The sequence below is a fragment of the Gavialis gangeticus genome, unplaced genomic scaffold, assembly GCF_001723915.1.
Source record: "Gavialis gangeticus isolate Ggan-Ray unplaced genomic scaffold, GavGan_comp1, whole genome shotgun sequence".
NCBI classification, from domain to species: Eukaryota; Metazoa; Chordata; order Crocodylia; family Gavialidae; genus Gavialis; species Gavialis gangeticus.
This window is the reverse complement of record NW_017729011.1, coordinates 9842343-9865379: the sequence shown is the minus strand read 5'-3', so window position 1 is coordinate 9865379 and position 23037 is coordinate 9842343.

Sequence of the window (23037 nt, the reverse complement as noted above, 5' to 3'; positions counted from 1 at the left end):
ATCACCTCCTGCCCCCGGCAGCACCTACTGAGTTGGGTTTTTTTTTTAACAAGTGCTGGAAGCTGGGGCAGGAGGGACAGCCATTGCTGGGCTGGGAGAGAGGGTGGGGGATGGGCCTGGCATGCCTGATTCGGAGATTTGGCAGTAGCCGAATCTCCTAATCAGATTTGGCCAAATTGAATCAGGACAGTGTTTCGAATCACTGAATTTAATCACTGTCCCCTGAATCGGCTGAATCCGAAACGAATACTAGCTGCTTTGTACAGGCTGCTTAGTGGCCAGTCCAAGGTGTGTGCTGTATGTGGTGCCCATGTTGGACCAGCCTTGTGGGCTAGATACAGCCCACAGTCTGGCCCTGCTCCTCTCATTTGACCTGAGGGGCTGGGCCAGTTTGACAGCCCTGCTTTAGGGGATAGGATACTTGCCCAGGAGCCAGACATTAGCTCCTTAGGTTTCCTATTTGTCTCCTCCTGGATTATCTTGAACAATTATTAATCTATGCTCTACCTCAGCTCCTCATCTGTAAAAATGATTGCACTTTCTTCCTTGTACATTAAGCAGAGAATATATTGCTCATCATATTGTGCTCAGGTACCTTTTTTCTTCATTCCTGCACTAACTAAACAGAAGGCTGTTTACACTTCACCTACCTACTGGTATCAGTCTTTCTATTATCATTTTAAAAATATATGTTTTATTTGGTTAATTCTTAATTGCACTGATTTTGAATTAGGACTTTATGTTAGGTGCCACACAAACATAGAAATGATAGGAACGTAGAGAAGGGACCTCAAGGAGTCATTTTATCCAGGCCAGTCAAACTAAGGCAGGATCAAATATATCATCCAGAACAAAAGTTTGTCTAACCAATCCACAAGCTCCAGTGAAAGGGATTCTGCAGCTTCCTGAAGTACTCTGTTTCAGTGCTTAAATATCTTTGTCAGAAAAGTTTACATGATACCTAGCCCAAGTCTTCTTGGCTGCAAATAAAGCCAGTTATTTCTTACCCTACACTGAGCAGTCATGGAGTTCAATTGATCACCATCCCCTTTGTAACAGTCTTTTACATATTTGAAGACTGTTATCATGTGTCCCCTCAGTCTTTTATTTCCTAGACTAAACAAATCTAGTTCTTTCAATCTTTCCTCAGGGTCCTGTTTTCCAAAACTCTTATCTTCTTGTTTCTTTCCACTGGACTCTGTCCAATTTATCTCCACCTTTAAGTCTGATGTGCAAAACTGGACATTATTGCAGCTGAGGCCTCACCAGCCCTAAACAAAGCAGAATAATTATATTCCCTATTTTTGTTGACACATATTCAGTTAGTGGTCTATAAGTGCTCCCAAATTATTTTATGCAGTACCATTGCCTAGCTAGTTATCTCATGTTTTGTGGTTAATTTTGTATTTACATTTGATTCTTAAGTGTAATAATTTGCACTTTCCTTTATTATATTTCATATTGTTGATTTTGGATCATTTCTTCCATTTATCACAATCATGTTGGACTTTACTCCTGTTTCCCAAAATGATCGTATCCCCTGCCAGCATCATGACATCTGAAAATTATATAAATGTACCCTCTATTCCATCATCCCAGTAGTCAATGAAAACATTGAACACTGTTAGACCCAGACAGATATGTCATCCTTTTGACACTGAAACATTCACATCAGCTTTTTGGCCATGGTTTTATAACTTCCATAAAGTACACCTACATTATAATAATTTCATCTAAACCACATTTCCTAGTTTGCTTATAAGAATGTCATCTGGGACAATGTCCAAAGTTTTACTAAAGTCAAAATATATCAAACCTACAGCTTCCTCCTTATCCCCTAGGTCAGTTAGCCTGTCACAGAGGAAATTAAATTGGTTTGACATGATTTGTTTTGGACAAATCCATGTTGGCTATTTCTTCTCACATTATTTTCTGGGTGCTAATAAATCAATTGTTTAATAATTTGTTCTAGTATCTTTCTGAGTAATGAAGTTAGGCTGACCATACCATCATCCCTAAGTACTCCTTTTTTCCTTCTTTAAAAATAGGCACAATGTTTGCCCTCTGCCAGTTTTCTAAGGCCACCCACATGCTCCTCAGTTCTCAAAAGTAATTGCTAATAGTTCTGCGGTCACTATGGCTAATTCTGCATGTAGCCTGAGCTGAAGATCAAACTGTGCTTATCTGAATACATTTAACTTACTTAAATATTCTTTAACCTGTTCTCTCCCTATCCTGGCCTCAGCTCCTGTCACCTTCTTAAAATTTATTGCATTAAGTATCTGGTCACACTTAACTATTTTTGGGAAGGCTGAAGCAAAAAAAGGCATAGAATATTTCTGTATTTTCCATGTCATCCATCATATCTTCTCTTTCCTTGTTAAGTGACAGACCAAATATCTTGGCATTTGTTGTTTGCATTTATGTTCTTCAGGGTCTTTGAATTAGGAACTGATTTATGAGTGTAAAATAACACAAAAACAGTGTCTCCATTATCTAGAAATTCAAATACCGCAAGCAGATGGGTTGATACATAATTTTTGGCTCCGTAATTGGGTCCATAAATAGTTCAGCACCATTAAAATGTAGGGGAAAACACATTCACTTGAAAACCAAAAGAAATTTAGCAAGCATAAATACAAATGCAAAAACCTGAACAACCTGAACCAACAGATATTTGCCAACTCACTGGCATGAACGTGTTGACCAATGAAAGCATTGTGAAAAGCAGCTTTGGATGCTGGCATACAAGGATCTAATTTTCACATGTATCTAACCAAATTATTTCAAGGCATTATTTTTTCCCCCTAAAGATGGGGGGTGGGGGGAGGCAAGGGGCAAGCACAATAGATTTTGAAAAAAAAATGTCTGTTATTCAAAGTTAAATCACAGAGGATGGGAAAGTAGGGCTGGAAGGAAAGGACCTCATGAGGTCCTCCAGTCCAGTGATTACCAACATTTTTTTGGACCAGGACCCACTTGTAAACCTCAGTGGCCAGTCCTGACCCAGTGCCCATCACTCCCGACCCGCAGCCCCCTGCCCCCAGGCACCAGTCCCCCAGTGTGTGGGGCAGGGTGTGTGTGTGTGTGGCATGGGGAGTACCAAGCAGCTCTTTGCAGGCTAAAACTCTGCCAGCCTTAAAGGGAAAAGACAGCTTCTCATGTTTTTCTCCTTTAAAGGAGAATCCATTTTTAAAGTGTGTTGATTTATCTTTAAAGTTTGCTTGCAACCCTTTCATATATTCTTACTACCTACTTTTAGGCCCCCAGTCTGCTGAAGAGACTGAATAGATTGTCCCAGATCCTCTGCCAGCACAAATTAGTTCACTGTCCTCCAGATTCCTTTGCATCCCTGCACCGTCTGCTCCTCAGAGTGAGGCTGGTCCCATCCCCTGGGCTGCCAGTGGTGGGGCAGGGGGCAGGAGGGTGGGGGAATGGAGGCCCCTCACCATGCAGAACCTCCCCTCCTCTCTGTGCTTTCTTGGGTCTGGGGGTGCAGAGCCAGGGCCAAGGCCAGGCCATGGGTGCAGACCACTCTTTCCCCCCACCCCCGATGCTGCCAGCCTGCATGGCTCTAAGTTCTGCTCCTGTCCGCCTGTGTCAGCTAAGCCAGGCAAGATGAAGGGAAGGGTGGGGGAACACAGGCTCCCCCCAACTGTGCTTTTGTGCTTTCTTGGGTCTGATGGGGCTGGGGTCAGGCCTGCAGGGTGGTGGCTTCTGCTCCCACACCCCCAGTGCTGAGTGGCTCTGCTCATAGTCCTAGTATGGCACTCAGGCCCAGACCCTACCCACCTGTATCAGCTGAGCTGTGCAGCAGCGGGGGAAGGGAGGACAAGAGCCCCTGCCCTGCGGGTCTGGCACCAGCCACTCCAGACCCAAGCAAGCACAGCTGGGGGGAACCTACACTCCTCCACCCTTCACCCTGCATCACCTGGCTCAGCTGACAGGGACAAACATTCAGAAAGCTTGAGCCTGAATTGATTCAGTCTTTGCAGATTAGTCTAACTTGGCTAGGCTAAATCAGTTTGTAACTGTAGAGACATCCCAGACATGCAAGCACATGCTTTAGTGGCTCAGGCTAGAGGCTGGGGGGTGCTAGAGCAGCCCTCCCTTCCTTCCATACAGCTGAGCTGAGGGGGGCATGACAGGATGCTGTGATTAAGGAGAGGTTTCCCCCTTCCTGTCCAGCCCAGCAGGGAATTGATAACAGGGTTTATCATTCCTAACTCAGTGTTTATCACTCCATTAAGAAAACAACAGAGGGACATTACCGGATACCTGTTGATTCTGCCTTTGTCCCATCTACCACAGCCATAGCTAGCATGTGGTCTGCTAGCTAATACACAGACACCTCTAAGCAAGGCAGAGGGGAGGAGGGAATTTCTCCTTAGCAGGGAGTAGTGAGGGGAGGCAGGGGAGCAGCCTGTAGGCTCTGCCAAGCTGCAGCCAGGGAGCAAAGGAGAGGGGACAGCCCTACTGTGGAGCAGAGAGCCCTTCCCATCCCAGAGAGCATTTTGGGATGCTGGGGGAGTCTGGTTTATCTTAAACCAGCAAGGGGTCTGGGACAGACATTGCATAAACTGGTTTGACCCAAATCAGTTAAGTCTAATACTACATTCAACCAGGGTTATCTCAAACCAGTTTCAGCCATTTTGAAACTGGTTTGTACACACTGAATATCTGTTCTGTTACAGTTTTAAACCAGTTTCTGATCACTTAAACTGGTTTACATGTAATGTCTGTTAGGGGTGTGTGAAATAGGCCGTATTTCATTCGGATTCGGCCTGAATTGGAGACAGTGATTTGACTTGTTGATTTGGCTCACAGCCCCTGATTTGATTTGGCTGAACCAAATCTGAAGATTCAATGCTGATTCTGAGAATCAGCAATTCGAACATAAACACAGCTTTAAATGTTTTTTCTACATACCTCAAGGTACCAGGTGTGGCTCATGAACGCTGCAATGCTGGGGTGGATGGAGCATCCCACAGGAGCGCTGGATGGGGGGAGGGCCTTCACATGCTCAGCAGTGAACCTGAAAGTGGTCCAGAAGTACTTCTGGGTCCGCCGGGGAGCATGCTGCCCCCACCCCCTTACACTGGGGGTCCCCCATGTGCTTGGCGGCGAACCTGGAAGCGGACCGGAAGTACTTCTGGGTCTGCCAGGGAACACATGGGGTCCCCCCCATCACCCTCCCTGGCTCAATGATCAGCCATGGGAGACCCCAGGTGCCCCCCAAGACCCAGGAGGCATCAGTTGCCAAGCTGGGAGGTGGGGGGGAGGGTTCCCCACACGTTCTGCGGCAGACCCAGAAGTGGACTGGAAGTACTTCTTGTCCACTTCTAGGTCTGCTGCCAAGCATGCTGGGGACCCCCCCCACGCTCCTGTGGGAGACTCCATCTGCCCCACCATCTCAGTGTTCATGAGCCACCTGGTACCTTGAGGTATGTAGAAAAAACACTTTAAGCTGTGTCTATATCCGAATCATCGAATCTCTCCGAATCCATTCAGAGGGTTCCATTTCAATTTGGAGGGATTAAAGGGTCTCCTGATTCAATTCGAATTTCAATCAGAGACCAAAGCTTCACACAGCCCTAATGTCTGTCCATAGCCCATCAGGGAGGAGCAGGGCTGAGAGCCATTTGGGCTATCAGACAAACAGAGCACCACTGCGGTAGGGGGAGGAGAGGCTAGTTAGCTCTGTTGTTAGTCTGTTAGACAGTTCAATTCCCATGAAACAAAATTTCATCTTTAACAACAGATCCTTAACAACAGAAGGAGAACCAAAATCCTTTACCCTCTCTGGACATAAGAAAAAGAACCGCTTTCCACTCTGACTTTTGCCCAGCACGGTAGCCTGGTTTCTCATCCTGCAAGCTGTTCCCTCACAGCTTACCTCCTCCTGCTCTCTCCTTTAAGATTTAACCTCCCAGTGAGATAGTCCCTCATTAGAAAATGTCCCACAGCTGCACTTTTTTTTTTCCCCTTCTTAAGGGGACAGATCACCTTGTTAAAACAACCCATTAAGTTGTTGGGTTTTGTTTTGGAATAAGAGCATGTTTCATATTCATCTTATGGTCCACTGTAACCCCCAGGTCATTCTCTGCAGTACTGCATCATTCCTCGGTCTATATTTATATGTGCAATTATTCCATCCCAAGTGCAGGGATAGTTTTTCAACATAGCTCTTAAGCAAGAAAATGTCAGAAAACTTGGGAGTTGATTATTTCTTAATTAGAAGTGGCTCAAATTATTTGAAATAATGATTTGTACATGTTGCATCTGGATTAACATGGAAGGAATATTTCTTCCTGATTCACAATGTAAACCAGACATGCAATCAGATTTGGACAAGCCTCACTTAGAATAAGAGAACCAAAGTGATTATACTGGGCCAAGTGTTTCTGATAAAGCTCTAACTAAAGAGATTCCCTGCACAGAGTCAAACTAAATATATTTTGATCCAAAAAAATGGGTTAACGGGGAGGAAGCAGCTGAAGGAATCTGGAAAGGAGGGAAGGATGTGATAGGGTCAGAGAAGGTAAAAACTGAATTTGAGACAAGGAAGAAGAGAGAACTCAAACATTTACATAAATTACATAAATTGAGGATCTGGATTAAGGCCCAGATCCTCAAAATAATTTAGACATGTAACTCCCATGCAAATCCTTCACTGGCATAAACCTGGGGGCAGCAACAGAAGATGGATCCAGTCTGTGGAGCCGGGGAAGCTTCACTCACACTGCAGCTGAGTGGCTAGAGAGGCTTCATGGCAGGACATGCAGTGGCATACTGTGTGCAACCGTGGGGCAGGGAAAAGGGGCAGAGCCAGAATCATTGATCTGTATGGACCCAAGTGGTTTGATCTGTCCTGCCACTCCAAAACCTGACTGACTACAGGTATACATGGCTGGAGCTCATCTGAAGGCAATGGAGACACTCCTTTTTACCCCAGTAGAGAATCTCCATCCCCTTGAAGGGCTGCATTCTTTAAGCAAGCAGGATTTTTAACTCTTAAGATCTGGGTGCCTACAATAAATCAAAGGTTGTGGAGGTTCCTTTCAGGCCTCTGACTCCAGCCCCCTGCATTCCCGGATAGGCATTTCTCTAAAAAATCCTAAAAAGTCATCAGCTCCAGCCCTTCACACACAGACCACAGCTACAAAGCAATTTATAAAAACAAAGTCTATAATCCTCCACAGGGTGCTTCAGGTAAAAAGTATGGGAGGCAAAGGAAGGGTGCCACTGTCATATATTAAGCTAATATATGCTCACATGATTGTCTTTTTCCTCCTTAGTAACCCTTAGGGCCCAAGCATAAAAATCAAGTGGCTAGGATTGACTGAAATAATTTGAAATAATCGAGGCTCCGAATGAATGCAGCGAGTCTGCCAATATTGTTTCATGCCTTTTCTCTATTTCCAAATGGCACCTGAGAGCAACCAATTCACTGAATAATTCTTAATTTCTCTCTTCTTGTTTGAATTTTCTGACTCTATTTGTTTAACCCTCTGAAATACTCTGCGAGGTAGCAAGCATGGAGGAACATATGCAGAGCTGAACTGAGTCCAGCAGTCTTCAATGAATAAGAGAACTAGGGCCCTGTGAAAATTTCAGTTATATTAGGAAACAAACAAAAACAGAGTAATCCACTAACCCTTTGGATTTTATTTTAATTTTACTAAATTAAATCCTTGAAAATTGCCAATGGGTTGCTCACAAATACAATTTTTTTAATACCCCCCTCCACCCCCTGAAAAACAAAAAACAAAACCCCAAACCAAACAGACCCCTTCTTTTTGGAATGAGTCTGGTTCTGGAGCAAAACTTGATATTTTTTATAACACTTTTCTAAAATTTCAACTTCTAAACGTGTGTTTAATTAATACCACCCCGCCCTTCCACGCTTAGTACAACAGACACACTGCAGAGGTTCCCTGGATTTCAAAGCTGTTGGGTTTTTTTCAGATGCCAGTCAAAAATTTGTACAAACCAAAAGAAAACCAAAAAATTATGAACATTTTCACTGGGAATATTATAAACAAATATTGGACAACTTCACACGATGCTTAAAATCTCGAGTCACTCGGTACCAGTCTATTTAAGTCCCAACTGTATTCTGTGACTCATCTGTATATCCTTGTTGAGCGCTTATTGCAATATCTTCTCCCTAAATAGAGAGTGAAATGCTAAAGGAAAGAAGACTTCAGATCTGGATCCAGATGCCTGTGTGCATCAAAGATATGCCAGGAGGAGGGCGTAGTCTGTTCACACATGGACAGCAGCCGCACCTTTCCAGAGGGCTTTGTTTTCTTCTTTATGGGGCTGCACATGCCAAACGGCTGGATGAGGTTCTGGAAGATCCCATGACTGTGAACACCCTAATGTGAAGCAGTCTGGATAAAATATGTAGGCATTGCCTGACAAATGCAGAGCTGCTCAGAAACATCTTTATTTGTTCATGTCTGCATCCCAAAGCTTTTGATTTTACCCTTCTGCTTTGGAAATCTGAAGATAAGTATCAGCAGCTGGACACTGAGTAAAACTTAATCACAGACTCTGTGTAAATACTGAGGTTTCAAAAGAATGAAATTATGTCAAACAGCTTTATGCCCTGAACAGGAGAAGGGGGAGGAGGCGAGAGCAGTGAATTTGCTTGAGAAATCCAAGCCTCTTGAAATGTTTGAGGACATGTCTGAACATGCCTGAACTTGCCTGATGTTAAAGCCAGACAGAAATTTCTGCCTCCTCTTACTCAAACACGGAGCGGCCCCTCTGTTTAAATTGGAGTGATGATATCAGAGGAAATTAAGGATTAGGGACTAAGAGAGAGCGCCGTAAGAGGCTAAAACCTGCTAACTCTAGAGTACTATAGCTCAGCCACTTTGCACAGATCAAATAACTCAGCTTTAACTTATGTGTGAGCTGGACCCTTCTCCAAAGGTGAATGGCTAATTGAGTCCCTCTGCTCAATTCGTGGAATGAACCGAAGAGTGATTTGATTAATGCATGCAGACGTATATGCAAGGGGAGGGGAGAAAGAAATGAGAAAGTGCTCTCTGGAGGGTCAATATTAATTAAAGAAAGCTCACTAATGAAATCACAACCTACAAAACCATATTCCAACTACAAGGCCTCCCCTAACAATTTTAGCATCTATTACATATGCTCCTGGAGTTTGGTTTTTTTCATCTTAACTGAGCCAAGCTTTTCACTTTCCCTGTCATTACTCATTCAGGCTCCTTTGCTCCCCCATACTGCTTCTTGAAGATCACTTGGCACCAGGTTCTCATAACAGGGGAGGTCTTACATTCATTTAAGGGGAGATTTGCAAAGATAAAAATGGGAGTTAGCCTCTTATGGAAAGTCAGCGGGAGTCAGGTGTTTAGTTTAACTGCCCTTTTTAAAACTCTCCCTGGATTCTTGGGGATTTTATTCTGGTAACGTTTTTGTGCATTATAGAAAAAGCCAGATTTCAGGAACTATAGTTTTATTAAGCTTGCATTTCTTTGAAAGGCCTCAGGTCCTGACTCTACGACTTAATGTATATGAATATCCCTCTACATGGAGCCCCGAAAGAAAGCAGTGACATTCCAGGTAAGAGTGGGAAGCTCCCCAAATGGATCAAATTGCAATATAGGGACCTCAGTCTCTACTAGTTTAACAGTTCAGAAAGGTGTTACATTGCTCAACTGTTATAATACCCCTGCTTTGCTAGAGTGACTGCTATCCCTTGAGGCTTTGGTAGAACCAAGTTTTACCAGTGCTCCCATATATATGCTGAGCAGAATGCGCTGGGTATTGTAATGTGAGGGAACCAAGCCAGCTCAATTTTGCTTGTTGATCAGAAGAGAATAGATATAAACTGGAGGTGAGGCCCAAAGGACAAAGCATGGCAATTTGTTTTATAAATGAACTGCAAAAAAAAGGTGTAAAATACATGAATTTTAGATATAATGAAAGTTGATCTAGTTAAATAGGTGGCCTGTCTTGTAACATTATTCCACCCAAGAGCTTCGTACCAATGGCTTTGTTTTGCAGCAAGAATTTCTTTCATTTTCTTGTTTTGTAGATATTGTTGGAATTAAAAGCACAACAAAGGGAAGTGGCTTTTGATAAATCCACCAAACCACTGCAAAAGAAAAATCACTGTATGAGTTACATCCTTCTCTCCATATTATAAAGTTAATGGAAAAAGCTCTAAACAGATGTGATTAAAGAGGCTCTGTATAAAGCACCTTTTGAAAGTTTGTTTTACTGCGTTTAGATTAAGATAGATGAAGATGAGGGATTTGGCATATAACAGTATCTTTGAAGTGAGTGGATCAAACTTGTTTCTGAAGTAGGAGGATTGAATGACACTTGCAGGGAGAGGAAAGGGGAAACCCTTTTTTCCTCATAAATAGGATTCCTTCCTCAGTTGAGTAGCCTTATTTACTTCAAGGATACTCAAGCAAGTAAAAGAATGATATGTCTGATCCTTGGAAGGTAGTCAGCAATTGCTTTCAGCTGGAGATAAGCACACAGGCTAGTTAAACATTTTCTAATAATGTTCCTTAAAGCAATGAAATTTCCATTAGCTCAAATTTTTCTTTATTATTTTGTAATGCCTAACATTTTCAGCAGAGATAGACTGAATATGCGCCATTACAAACCAACATCTCTGCCTTGAAATTCTAGGAAATACCAACAGGATTGGTACTGTGACTGAAGAGTACTTATCTGAAAGCAATTAAAATGGAAAGACAAAGCAATCCAGCCCCCAAAATAATAAAAATGAAGATGAAGGGCTAAATCCTCAACTGGCAGAAAATGAGATAGTTCTGTTTAATTTAATTCTGATTTCTACCAGTTTCACATCTCCAAAACCTATTTGGAGACTTTACATGAAACAGAAGAAAGGAAATGCCAAAAGTTCCTTTTTCTCAAACGATGTGTCTTTGTTGGCACTCTACACAATGAATCCAGTAGATTTATTATGTCTTTGAAAATATCTTTACTGTGCTCCATACCTCCTGCTGGAGTATACACAATTTACTGGTAGCCAGAAGCCATTAGGTGGATCCGGTCCTTTCCCTTCATCCTGTTTCAACAAACAAAAATCCAATGTGCAAAGTCTACAGAAAAGAACAGCTGCAGATAGGAACTCAACTGAACATTTGACTGTAAATGAAGCCTCCACTAGCTTATTGCTTGGAAGTAAGGACAGAGGTTGAAAAGTAAATGCACTTTGTCCAGGGCAGGGCATTGCTAAAATAATTTCCGATGGCTTGTGCCAAAGTGCTGCAGTAAACGGACTTGGCTAACCCACCCTGATAAATGCAACAGTTATAAAAAAGAAACATTTCCAAAAGCATCCTAGAGTGAGCAACCAAAAGAAAGTCATACTCATTTTCCCTAAACTCCACCATAGTCAACAGGAAAAAATTATCCTCCCAGTGGCATTTTTCAGAGCTATGGATGGCTCTTCATGATCCTTAAATGTGTCTACCTCACTTCTGGTTAGCCTACTTCCTGCTTGGAATGATAAGTGGGTACCAGCTGTATGACTGTGGCTTATTCTCACAACATTTTTTATCCAAATAACCATCCACCCCAAAAAAGAAGTAGAGCTGAAAGAGCTACTCAGAACCTTCAGCTGTTTTTCCTCATTGCTTGCCATCAGCACTTTACATTATCAGAGAATCACAGAAAACGAGGGTTGGAAGGGACCTCAGGAGGTCTAGTCCAACCCCCAGCTCAAACCAGGACCAGCCCAAACTAGATCATCCCAGCCAAAGCTTTGTCTAATCATGTCTTAAAAACCTCCAAGGACCCCAAACTGGACACAATTCTTCATAGGTAGCCTCACCAGTGCTAAATAGAGGGGAATAATCACATCCCTTGATCTGCTGGCAACGCTTCTACTAATGCAGCCCAGTATGCTGTTAGCCTTCTTGGCAACAAGGGCACACTGTTGATTCATATTCATCTTATTATCCACTGTAACCCCCACGTCCCAATTCTGCAGAGCTCCTGCTTAGCCAGTCAGTTCCAATGGGATTGTTCCATCCTAAGTGCAGGACTTTGCACTTGTTGTCATTGAACCTCAGGAGATTTCTTTTGGTCCAATCCTTCAATTTATCTAGGTCACTCTGAATCCTAGCCCTACTCTCCAATGTATCTAATACTCCGCCCAGCTTGGTGTCATCTGCAAACTTGCTGATAGTGACCTGGAAGATGGCAGAGTGCAGTGATACAGATATTTATTGAACAAAACCAGCCCCAGTACTGACCCATGGGGCACACCACTTGATACTGGCTGCCAACTAGACATAGTGCCATTGAATACCACCCTCTAAGCCATTGACTACTACCCTCTACGCCTGATGATCCAGCCAGTTTTATGTCCATTTTACAGTCCACTCATCCTACCCATACTTCCTTAGCTTGCCTGCAAGAATGTTGTGAGAGACCACATCAAAAACCCTGCTGAAGTGAAGGCATACCACATCCACTGGTCTCCCTGCATACACAGAGCCAGTCATCTCATCATAGAAGGCAATCAGGTTGGTCGGGCATGACTTGCCCTTGGTGAATCCATGCTGACTATTCCTAATCACCTTCTCCTCCAAGTGGTTAGAAATGGATTCCTTGAGGATCTGCTCCATGATTTTTTCACGGACTGGGGTGAGGCTGACAAGTCTGTAATTCCTTGGATACTTATTTTTTCCCTTGCTTAAATATGGGTACTATATTTGCCCTTTTCCAGTCTTCCAGGACCTCTCCCAATCACAATGAGTTTTCAAAGATGATGACTGGTGGTTCTGTAATCACATTATCCAACTCCCTCAGCACCCTCAGGTGCATCCTGTCCAGCCCATCACTGAATGAGATGGGGCAGAACAATATTAACAATGCCTTTGGGTTCTAAGGACACCGGAGTCAATATCCTTCACAGTTGTAATAATTTCGAACAAGCAAGAATCTATTATTCCCAAGCTACTGATAGAAAGAAAAAACCCGAGTTAAACAGCTTTAAAGTGGCGTTTTAATTTCAGTGACATCATTAGAGTTGAGTGACAAAGTATATACTATATCTATTTGAAAATCATCGCTTACTTTTAATTGAAATCCTATTTTGGATAGATAATTCTGTTCCACTGAGTACATCATTTTACTTCTTTGTTTTTATCATCTTCTTCTTTCATATGACTGACTTGGAACAACAATTATAAATCCAGTCTAAGGTTAGTTAACCAGTTTAATACTCTGGAAGATGACAGCCTTCTTGTGGCCCACCCTGCTATGTGGAAATCCAAAACAGGAAAATCCAAAACTAATGTCATCATAATGGCGACCAAACACCCAATGGCCTCCTGTTTGGTGGAGCAACAACCATAGGAACCATTTGTTTTTATGAATCTCAAAGAAGTCAAAGTTTATCCTTTAGACCTCCCGAAGAAACTATACCGTAAGTTGGAAAACACTTACATTTACATTCCTGAGGTTCCTATACTTTTGCATCCAAAGGCTTAATTCTAGGCTCTGCAATGGAGTGCAGGTTCTGGATTGTTTTCCTCATTTGTTCTGAGTACTGCTGCATGGTTTCACTGTTTGAAAGCCAGAGCTGCCTCTAAGCTATAACTATTGCTTTCTGTAAATCAGCACTTCAAGCTCTGCATGACAAAGCTGTATTATGGTAAGTAATATAGATGGAGAGTTAAAACCAACAGTTTTACTTTGCCTGGTTTTAGCCATTCCTTCCTCTAACTCTAAAGAAAGTGCATCTTCAGCCCATTACAGCTCAGAGGATGGTCCTGGTTTCTTGCTGCAGTCTCTATTAGCATATTATTTCTGTTCATACAAAATTAATCTATCATTATACATCCAACGACCCTGTTCATGACATTCCAAGTGGGAAACATTATCTAAGGCTTCTGTGTACTTCAGATCAACCCTTTCAGTTAAGGACATTTTATACTGATACAGATATGTGAATGCCACCCCTAGCAAAATCTACTGAGAGTCTGTTAACAGTTCATCTCTGTGTTGGACCTTCAGAGGATATGAATCTGTTACAGTTGTGACTAGAACACTTTTGTACTTAGTTCAAGCTTTAGCAACTCCTGTTCCTAGCTTTGGAAGGGTCACATTCAAATCCAAAGTCTGTCAGCTAAGATGGTGCTTATTGCACCTCTCCCAGAGTAACTTATTCTGGTAACTGTAGAGAAACATGCAGAAGAATAAGTACCTTTCTGCTGGTATAACTGCATCCACAACAGAGTGTTGCGCTGATTTTACTCCATAGACTTACAAGCTATTTCTATCTCTTTTAACCACTACCTCCAAATTTAAAAGTAGGGGGCAAGGGTGGTGGTGATACTGGTTCAATGTTGTTTGTGATGAGCCTTAATTCTAGGACATGTTGGTCCAAGAATCTGTTTATTGACATAGGCTACTGGACTAATCAATCTGGGCTAAGAGAAGTAACGCAGAAAGATCAAGAGAAGGTAGTTATTAACTAAGATAAGCTGATGCAAAAAGGAAGCTTACATTTAGAGTGGTTGTGTTAACTTCCATGGGGTGGGCAAATTTTTGCATCAGAAATTTATTCTTTTAGCTTTGCATACATCTAATATTTGTATGAGCCCATGGACCCTTCCTTACAGAGGTGCTGCAAGCAAGAATTTTCCCATTTAATACTGACTTGATCATGATGGAGACTAACACTGGAAGAGGGAAATGTTAGGATTGCAAAGATCAGCTCAAGTTACTTCCTTCCCTACCAACATGAGCAAGAGTGACAGAATCTGGACCTTAAAATGCATTTTGTATTCTTGGTCAGGTGCTTTTCCTGTGTTATACCACCTGCTTACATCTCCTCTTTACACAAGATAGGAGGTTAACATTGGCCAGCAGTCAAATATTGGTATGACTTTGTAACATATATAGGATAATGGAGTTCTGATCCAGACTGAAGTCACCAAGTGCTTTATTAAATATAGTAAAAATAAATATCATCCTTCCAAGGCACAAATCTGTTCCCTGACAGATCATGGTCAACAGGGACCTGGAATGGATGCAGACTCCCATTCCTTTTGCCCTAAACATGAAACAAAATTCTTTTCCATCCATCTTCTGCAGACAAGATACCACTATCAGGCGTGCCCTTGCTGTATAAGCAGAGTGAGAAGAGCAGTCCAATCATCAGCCTAATAAGGACAATGCAGGCCAACTGAAGAAAAAAAATTGAAGCAAGAGGGTTCAAGCACACACTTAAAAGCAATAGTCTCAAAATAGCCCCAGGACCAAAGGGTAAATCTGCTCTAAAGGAATGGAATGCATAATGAAGGAATTGGCAGAAATCTGCAAGATATGATTTGAACCAAGATACACAGTTCCAGTCAACTTATTCATTCACTTCAAATATGCAAAAAGGACACTGGTGCACTGTGCTGGAAGTGATGAAAAGATTAAGGAGCACTAATAGGGAACATATCCCTAAATCACCCTCCCACATGAGAGGGTTGCACAAACTTTCCAGTAACCGGTCTCACTGATGCCCCTTGCCTGAAAGCCAGCGTAGAATTTATGGATGAGATCATGTACATGGAGCTGCTATGACACCGTGATGCAGTGACCTTCACCAGAACCTTGAAAATAAATGGAAAACACCATAAGACACCAGACAAAAAAAACTGACATATTGTCTGGTGAGAGAACAGGCTGTTTCAGAGCTTGAGAGAGGCATACTATATGGCAGTAAGTAATAGCGGCCATCCATTAATAAACACAATCTCTTTTGGATACAGATCCCAGGGATAAGTTTTCAGTGTGACATTGAGTTTCTGAGACACTGTCATAGGTTTAGCATCTTTAAAGGAAGTTTGCATAGCAGAGCATAATTTATTTCCAACCATGCACGATGTACGTCCAGGCCCTGATTCACGCCTTGATTCAGGACAGCGCTCAGAGCCTTCTGGAACAGGGATGCTTTTCTAAATCAGGGCTTTGGAAAAGAAAGTTCCCTGTGATCTGACACAGCTTCCTCTATCCAGGGTATTAAATCTGACCCAACCTAATGGAGTTAGGGGAAAAAACATTCTAGTAAACATGTTAGTCCATAATTGTCTGTTTCCCACAGGAGCACCTGGAAATGGTCACTCAGGGAAGGTATACAGGAATATATTGAACCAATAATACTGGACCAAGGATTTCATCTGATAAGGCAAAGTCTGTACCATTTCTACTCTGAACTTTTCATCCATGATGCTGCTTTTCAACTGTGGCAATTTTACATTGTTCTACATTTCTGCCCCAGGATCACAGATTCAGGAGTTCCTAGAGGAAAAAAATGAATGAGTGCAAGAGATCTTGCTAACTGCACTAATGGCCAAAAGAGTCTCTGGAGATTACTGCATTTGCTCACTAGAGAGAAAAGACAGTAGAAAAAAGGGGGTAGGAAACTGGGGAAAAAGAAGGCTGCTTAAAGTTTCACAATGTGACATTATATATCTATAAAATCAACCTGTTTTATTGTTGGAAAGCATTCACCATAACTTCCCTGAATTTTTCTCTATTTTAATTTCAAACTTATTTTGAAACATCTAAATTTGAAAAAATAAAATAAAAAGCTGTTTGTCGCAGAGTTCATGGAAGAAACAGGTTGACAGACATCAAGGATGCTGAAACACTGGACCTTTCATTTTAACAAGTGTGGTTCATTTGTTCTGACACAGGGTTGCACTTTATGATGCGCTAATGCATGTACAGTGGTATATTTTTGCAATGACAATAAAGACTAAGTAACATAAGATCCCACTACCTGGCTGGTAAATCTTTGCTTCAGAATGGTGTAAACCTGCCGATTTGTTAAATGAGAGTCATTGGGATCACAGAGTAGCGAAGTGAGAATTAGCCAACTTCTACTGTTTACTGTAATCTTTTCAGCTAGCTAAATTACTCGTATTATTGCTTGTCTGTAAAGTACCTAAGCAAACACTGTCACTATAAAAGTAATGAATAACTGGTATTAATAAGCTGAAGGTGAAATACTTACGCTATTAACTCTTTATTGCCCAAGGTGATTTTGCTTATGTTTCTAATCTAGTTTGCCCCCAATTCTGGCCTGCAGGGACACTGCTCCTACTTGTAACTACTTGGCAATTCTTTTAGCAAGCTATTTCAGAATTAATTATTTTTAAGGTCAAAGGTACACAGACAAGATTAAGGAACCATTGTGTGGTAATTCTTAAAGTACCATGTAGGCAAGACAGGAAAGGTCTTTTATCGTTAATAATGAGGAAAAAACAGAGGAAGAATTATTATCACTTTTCATAAGCAAGAAAATAAGGTCTAGAGAGATTAACTGACACACCCGGGGTCATATGGAGAGTATGTGGCAGCACTGAAAATTTTACCTGATATCTCCCAAGTCCAAGTTCATGCCTTAAGTATATTGCCATTCTTCCCCATCAACAATCTCTTGCTATTATTATACAGCACAGCAAAGTATGCATGAATATCAAAGAGCTGAAGCAGAGCTTCAACATGGAAAAGGGTCTGATGGGTGACTGAAGTGCCATTCAGTCAGGGGTGGGTACATATAAAAGGTGTGGCCAGGCTGGATGTGGAACAGATCAAAATGAAACTAATCTCCAAAGGTTCATTTCCAGCCTGTGATGCTCACAGACTCGATCCCAACACACAAAAAAGGCTAGTCCAAAGTGCTAGACAGACTATGGAGGCTCCCATTTGGGCCTGGATCAACACCCCTGCCTGCACCCCCTCTCCTCTAAAATCCCTGGGCCTCCTTGAAGAGATTTGGGTCAGATCCTAAGAGACCAAGTGCCTCTTGCTCCCCCACTGTCACCAGTAGCTGATCATCCTCCAACCTATTTCAAAGCAATCTCTTCATCTGTGACACCAAAACCTTCTTCAAGCCCTAATCACAACTCAAGGACAGTACGGCTTCAAGTCCCTGAGCATGTCTGTTCCCTATTTTTAAATGAATATGAAAGGGGATAGGAGTACAGTTCAAGGTGATGCTCTGTACTATTAACAGGGAGATCCATTTACACTAGACAAAACACTCCTGGACAGAATTTACCTGCTGCTGAAAAGTGTCAGCTTATCAGTTGTTCCAAAGTCACACAGACAGATAATCCTCTCCACTTGTGTCGACCTTGGGTTTCCAAAGTACTTAGGGAAAATGCTAGTTACTACCAATGTCTAGGTAAACTCAATCTTGCCTCAAGGCATTGGGATGGAGTAAATGACCCCCCGAGGTTCTTTCCAGCCCTGTGATACTCCATCAGGGGGGCCCAGTTCTGCAATCCAGCTCTTGCTGTATGCTCACTGACCTTTACTGAGGTCTCTAGAAATGGACTAACTCAATTGCTCTTCCTGGATATCTAGCTCTTAAGCTTATTCATTGCAGCTTGCACTGCTTAGTGTCCCTATGCAAGGTCCCAGTGAATCTTATCCTGGACTGCTAAGACAAATGGGTAAAGTTATAAAACACAGTTTTCTGAAGCTCCTGACAGTGCCATATCCTAAAGGGAGGCCTGATACTTCATCAGCAGAGTGTTGCCACTTGAAACCCTGATAAGAGTGACTGCAGTAAAGTTTTCTGCGTGTTCAAAGAACTTTTCCCCCCCTCTTCAACTTATATAGCTTGTTTAGGCTCTTGGTAAACTCAGAGGACATTTTTTTTTCTAACCTGACCACTTGATTGTTACTTGCAAGTGGTCCAACAGTAAGAAATATTCGTTGTCAATGTTACTGCTAGGGATCTTTTATTTGTATCTTTTCTGTTACTGTAGCACCTTAGGACCATGTTGTATTAGGTGCTATAGACACCGACAGTGAGAGATGTTGTGTGTCCATAAGAGCTGGCAATCAAAATAGGACAGGGCAAGAGGCAGAGTGACATAACAAGTTATCTATATCTCCGTTTTACAGATGAGGGAAGTAGGAGCAAATATTAATATTAAAAGTGGAAATTTTCCAAGGAACTTAATGGGGTCAGAGAACCCTCTTCTGTTTAGTCAAGGAACTAATTCTCGGAGGCCCCTATGAACAGTCCAGCCTAAATGACCAAGGGTTTCAGAGCAAAGGATCAAAAACAGGGCTTCTAAATACTTGTCTACATGGCTCCTGGGCTGAGACTCAAGGGTATTGTTACAAAGCATCCACTCAGTCCCACTTCGCATGGATCAGATCCCAAAATGAGACAATGTAGGCATCTGAGAACGTCCCCAAGTACACACCCCTCTTACACATTCCTCTTGAGCTCTGGTTTGGGCACACTTTTCATCTTCACTCAGAGCTTTTCTAAGGTAGCTACACTCATTATTTAGGAGGGTTGATGTGCACAGGGTAAAAGCAAGTAGGAAGCACTCACAGGCTCTGCTCAGATGCAATGCAGACACAATTAAGTCCCAGGCTAGTGCTTTAAAAGAAACATGTCACTTTTGTTCTTCCAGGAAAATGGCTGTATTTGCAGAGTGCCAGGAGAAGTAGGCTATGTGCCATGACAACCATCAGCACTTCTTTGGAGAGGTCCAAGGTACTAGTCTTTACTTTGTGCTAGCTTGGTGTGCCTAAATTAGCAAAATATACCTTGGCCTATTTGCTAATTTAGGCACACACCTCTTACTTAAATACATGTTTTCCAAAGCTCTGCAACATAAATGAGGATTTCTTTTTTGATGCAACGTGTCAAAGTCACACATTGAGAAACTGACATCTGCAATTTTCACATGTCAGGGTGACTGTAACTTGAACTGACAAAATAAATTGCTGTTCACACACTCCCACTGACTTTGTTATATCCCTGGAGCCCTGTGCCTCTTTTTTCAATTAAGAGCCCCCCTCTGCCATCCCCATCTTACTGCTGCAGAGGCACTACGAATGACTGGTAGGAGGGCAACTTGACTTTCACAGCTGGCAGTGGTCAACTGAGAAACGAAATCATCTTGCTGAGACATACGGAGTCATTCTCACCTGGCCTTCTTGAACAGGGAGTTGTCCCTCCACAATCAGTTAACAGTAAAAGGCCAGGCCCACAGCTAGTGCAAATTAGCAGTGAAGTCAGTGGTGCTATTTCAATTTACACTGGGTGATAATCTGGTCCTATACCTGTAGGGTTTTAAAAATGAAGCTGGCAATTTTAGTAGGTCAAAGTTAGTTATCTTTACATAGCTAAATTCTTATTCAAACCAATGTGAAATGTCTGAGGAAAGACCTCTATTGAGGATATGGCCCTCAACTGACAATGATTTCAATTGATAGGCTACATTAATTTCAGGTGTAACTCCACTGGAGTTTGGATGGGTGGGTAGATAATGAAACCATGTGCATATGGGTATAAACTGCATGTGTCAGGAAGAATATGCTTCCAACACTATGAAAAAATATGGTTTTAGTGTTTTGCACTATGTCATCAAGGTATGTTGTGTGGGTGTGCTGCCATTTTTGCATCAACTCTGGATCCTTCAGCTAACTGCTGGGAGGGGCATGACATTAAACCAGCAGCTGTGAATGTTGCAGTGACCCAGAAGGAGGGTACATTTTCCTTCTTTTATTTTCCTCTTTCTTTCCCAGTAAGGACAGAATTCATGGACCCCCAGGGCAAAAACAGGGAATACTGGGCTACTACAGAAAGAGTAGAAGTCAGCTCCTCCCATGGCATTAAATTAACCCTGTAGATTGACCCTCTTCTGGTCAAGGAAATGGGGAAAGGTCAAATCCCCAATAGAGGTGCTTACTCTTGGCAAGCACCAGCAGACATGAGAGATAAAAGCTTGCATGACCATTTTCTCTGGTCCCTGATCATGAAGGCTCAAGTAATGTAGTCTTTATATCATTAATGCAGCCCCTAAGTAGGAGGTATGGCTGAATAAGATGGCATATGGCCAGAGCCTCTCTCAGCTAGGACTGTTCCAAGTTGTTGAAACATCTGGAGGATGGAGCCAATAAGATGCTAATGAAATAAATCCAAATCATTGAACAGTCCAGGCTGACCCAAATTTTGCAGTGCTTTCCACTAATATGAACTGAATTTGAAGCAACAAAACCACACATGGCTTGTACAGCATTTTATGCAGTTTGAAATTCCTTCCTTTCATGTGCAGCATTGGCAGATGCATTATGATGGAGGGATTAACTTTCCTGTGGAGCCCTGGCCATAGGAGAAAGAACACCGTTTGACCATCAGGGCTGTTTATATATAAAAAATCCTATGTTTCTGTAGACAGAAATATAAAGCCACCTAACAACTGCTGGCGGATGCATCTGGGTGTGTTGCTGCCTTAGAAATTGTGAGAACATGCTATAGTCAGGTCACAAATAGCAGAAATGTATGGAAATGTATTTGGAGATCTGCAAGCCTACAGTACTGAGGGTCTCCCGAAGAATTCTGCTAAGAGGCTACGGGATTGCAAAGGAAAGCTATGCAGCTCTATCTAGCCCACGTGAGCTGTGTATGATACAGCAACAAAAAGGGGGTGAGGGGGGAATGGAGGAAATGATAGACCTAGCCATCCCATCCAAATGTACTATAAAAGACTGGAATTAATAACTAAAGAAATAAAGATTACTCAATGCAATAAATGAAAATAGCTATTCTTCCTCAGTGTAATTCTTCACATAAAAAGAAAACAATCTAAAAACAAAACACAGGGAAATTAACAGTGACAGCTGCTTTGCCTTTAACTTTAACTGAAGCCAATTCTGGTGGAAAGTGCCAGTTAGACAGACTATATAGAAGAATTTAGTCTTTTCTGTCCACAGTCAAGGTAGCAAAACTGGAAGCTTTCTTCCCCTGACTCATTATAAATCAACACTGAACTCAGTTTTTGCAGTGACTACTGAACTATTCAGTGAAGTGTGTCCTTCCCGGTATGGAGCTTTGTGGAGGTTTCACTACCGACTCTCAAGGCTTGGAGGAACTGCTTGACTGTAGATCCTTTAGGTAACGGATGGAAGGATGTGCTACACAAGGTATTTACTATGGAGCTGCCTAATTAGCCTTGCAGTACAGTCTCTGCATCTACACATGCAGCCCTATTAGGTTGCAGTAAACAAATAAACACTGCTGTAGGTTAATACTTGTAAATATGAGCACTATCCTGCGGCCACATTATTTACTGCGCAGCAACACACTCGTAGACGCTGACGGAGCTGGCTGAAGCATGAGGGTGTTTCAGCGTGGGGGCTGCCTGCCGTCTGGCCCCTCATTGAAGCACCCGCATGCCCCAGCCAGCCCCTCTGCAGCATGCTGAGCCAGATAGAAAAGCCCTGGGCTGGCATACTGACCCCCTGGGCGGGCCCGCTTCCAGCTGTGGCTGCTCTGACCCATCTCAACAGGCTATAGTCCTGGGTACACGTTCAAACAGTGCACCCCAGGGCAATAAGGGGCATTATGGGTGTTTTTACACATGCTCCAGATGCGGGCAGGGGAAGGACTTTAATTAGAGTGGCTCCAAGAGCCGCTCTTATTAAAGTACTCGGAGCGTCTTGTGTACCAGCATCCCTGAACTTCAAAATGGCGGCAGGCGTGCTTTATCTAAAGCCCATTGAATGAGGTTTAGTTAAAACACCCCCCCCCAACACCATCATTTTGAAGTGCAAGGATGCTGATACGTGAGACATGGAGGCTGGATGGAGCACGATGATTACCATGCCCCAACAGACTTGATTAATCAAGTCTGCTCTGATGTGCTATAATTACAGCATGTCAGAGCAGCTTCTTGGCTTGTCTACAGGCACACTAGGATTTCTTCCACGTCTCTGCACAGAAGTAGAATTCAGTTGCTCCCAAGGCATTATCCTCCCAGTCTTTCCATCTGTAGATTAGCCCTCTGTTGATCAAATTAGGTGGGGTAAGGGTGCTTTACAAATGTCCTGCCCCCTGGCAGGCAGCAGTGGATTTGTGGGAACAAAAATTCATACAGACTAAGAGCAGAGAGGCAGAAGGGACCCTACAGCTACAATGAAGGCAAAAGAAATTCCTACAGCAAGGCCAGGCCTTTGGGAGATCTTCTGAGACCA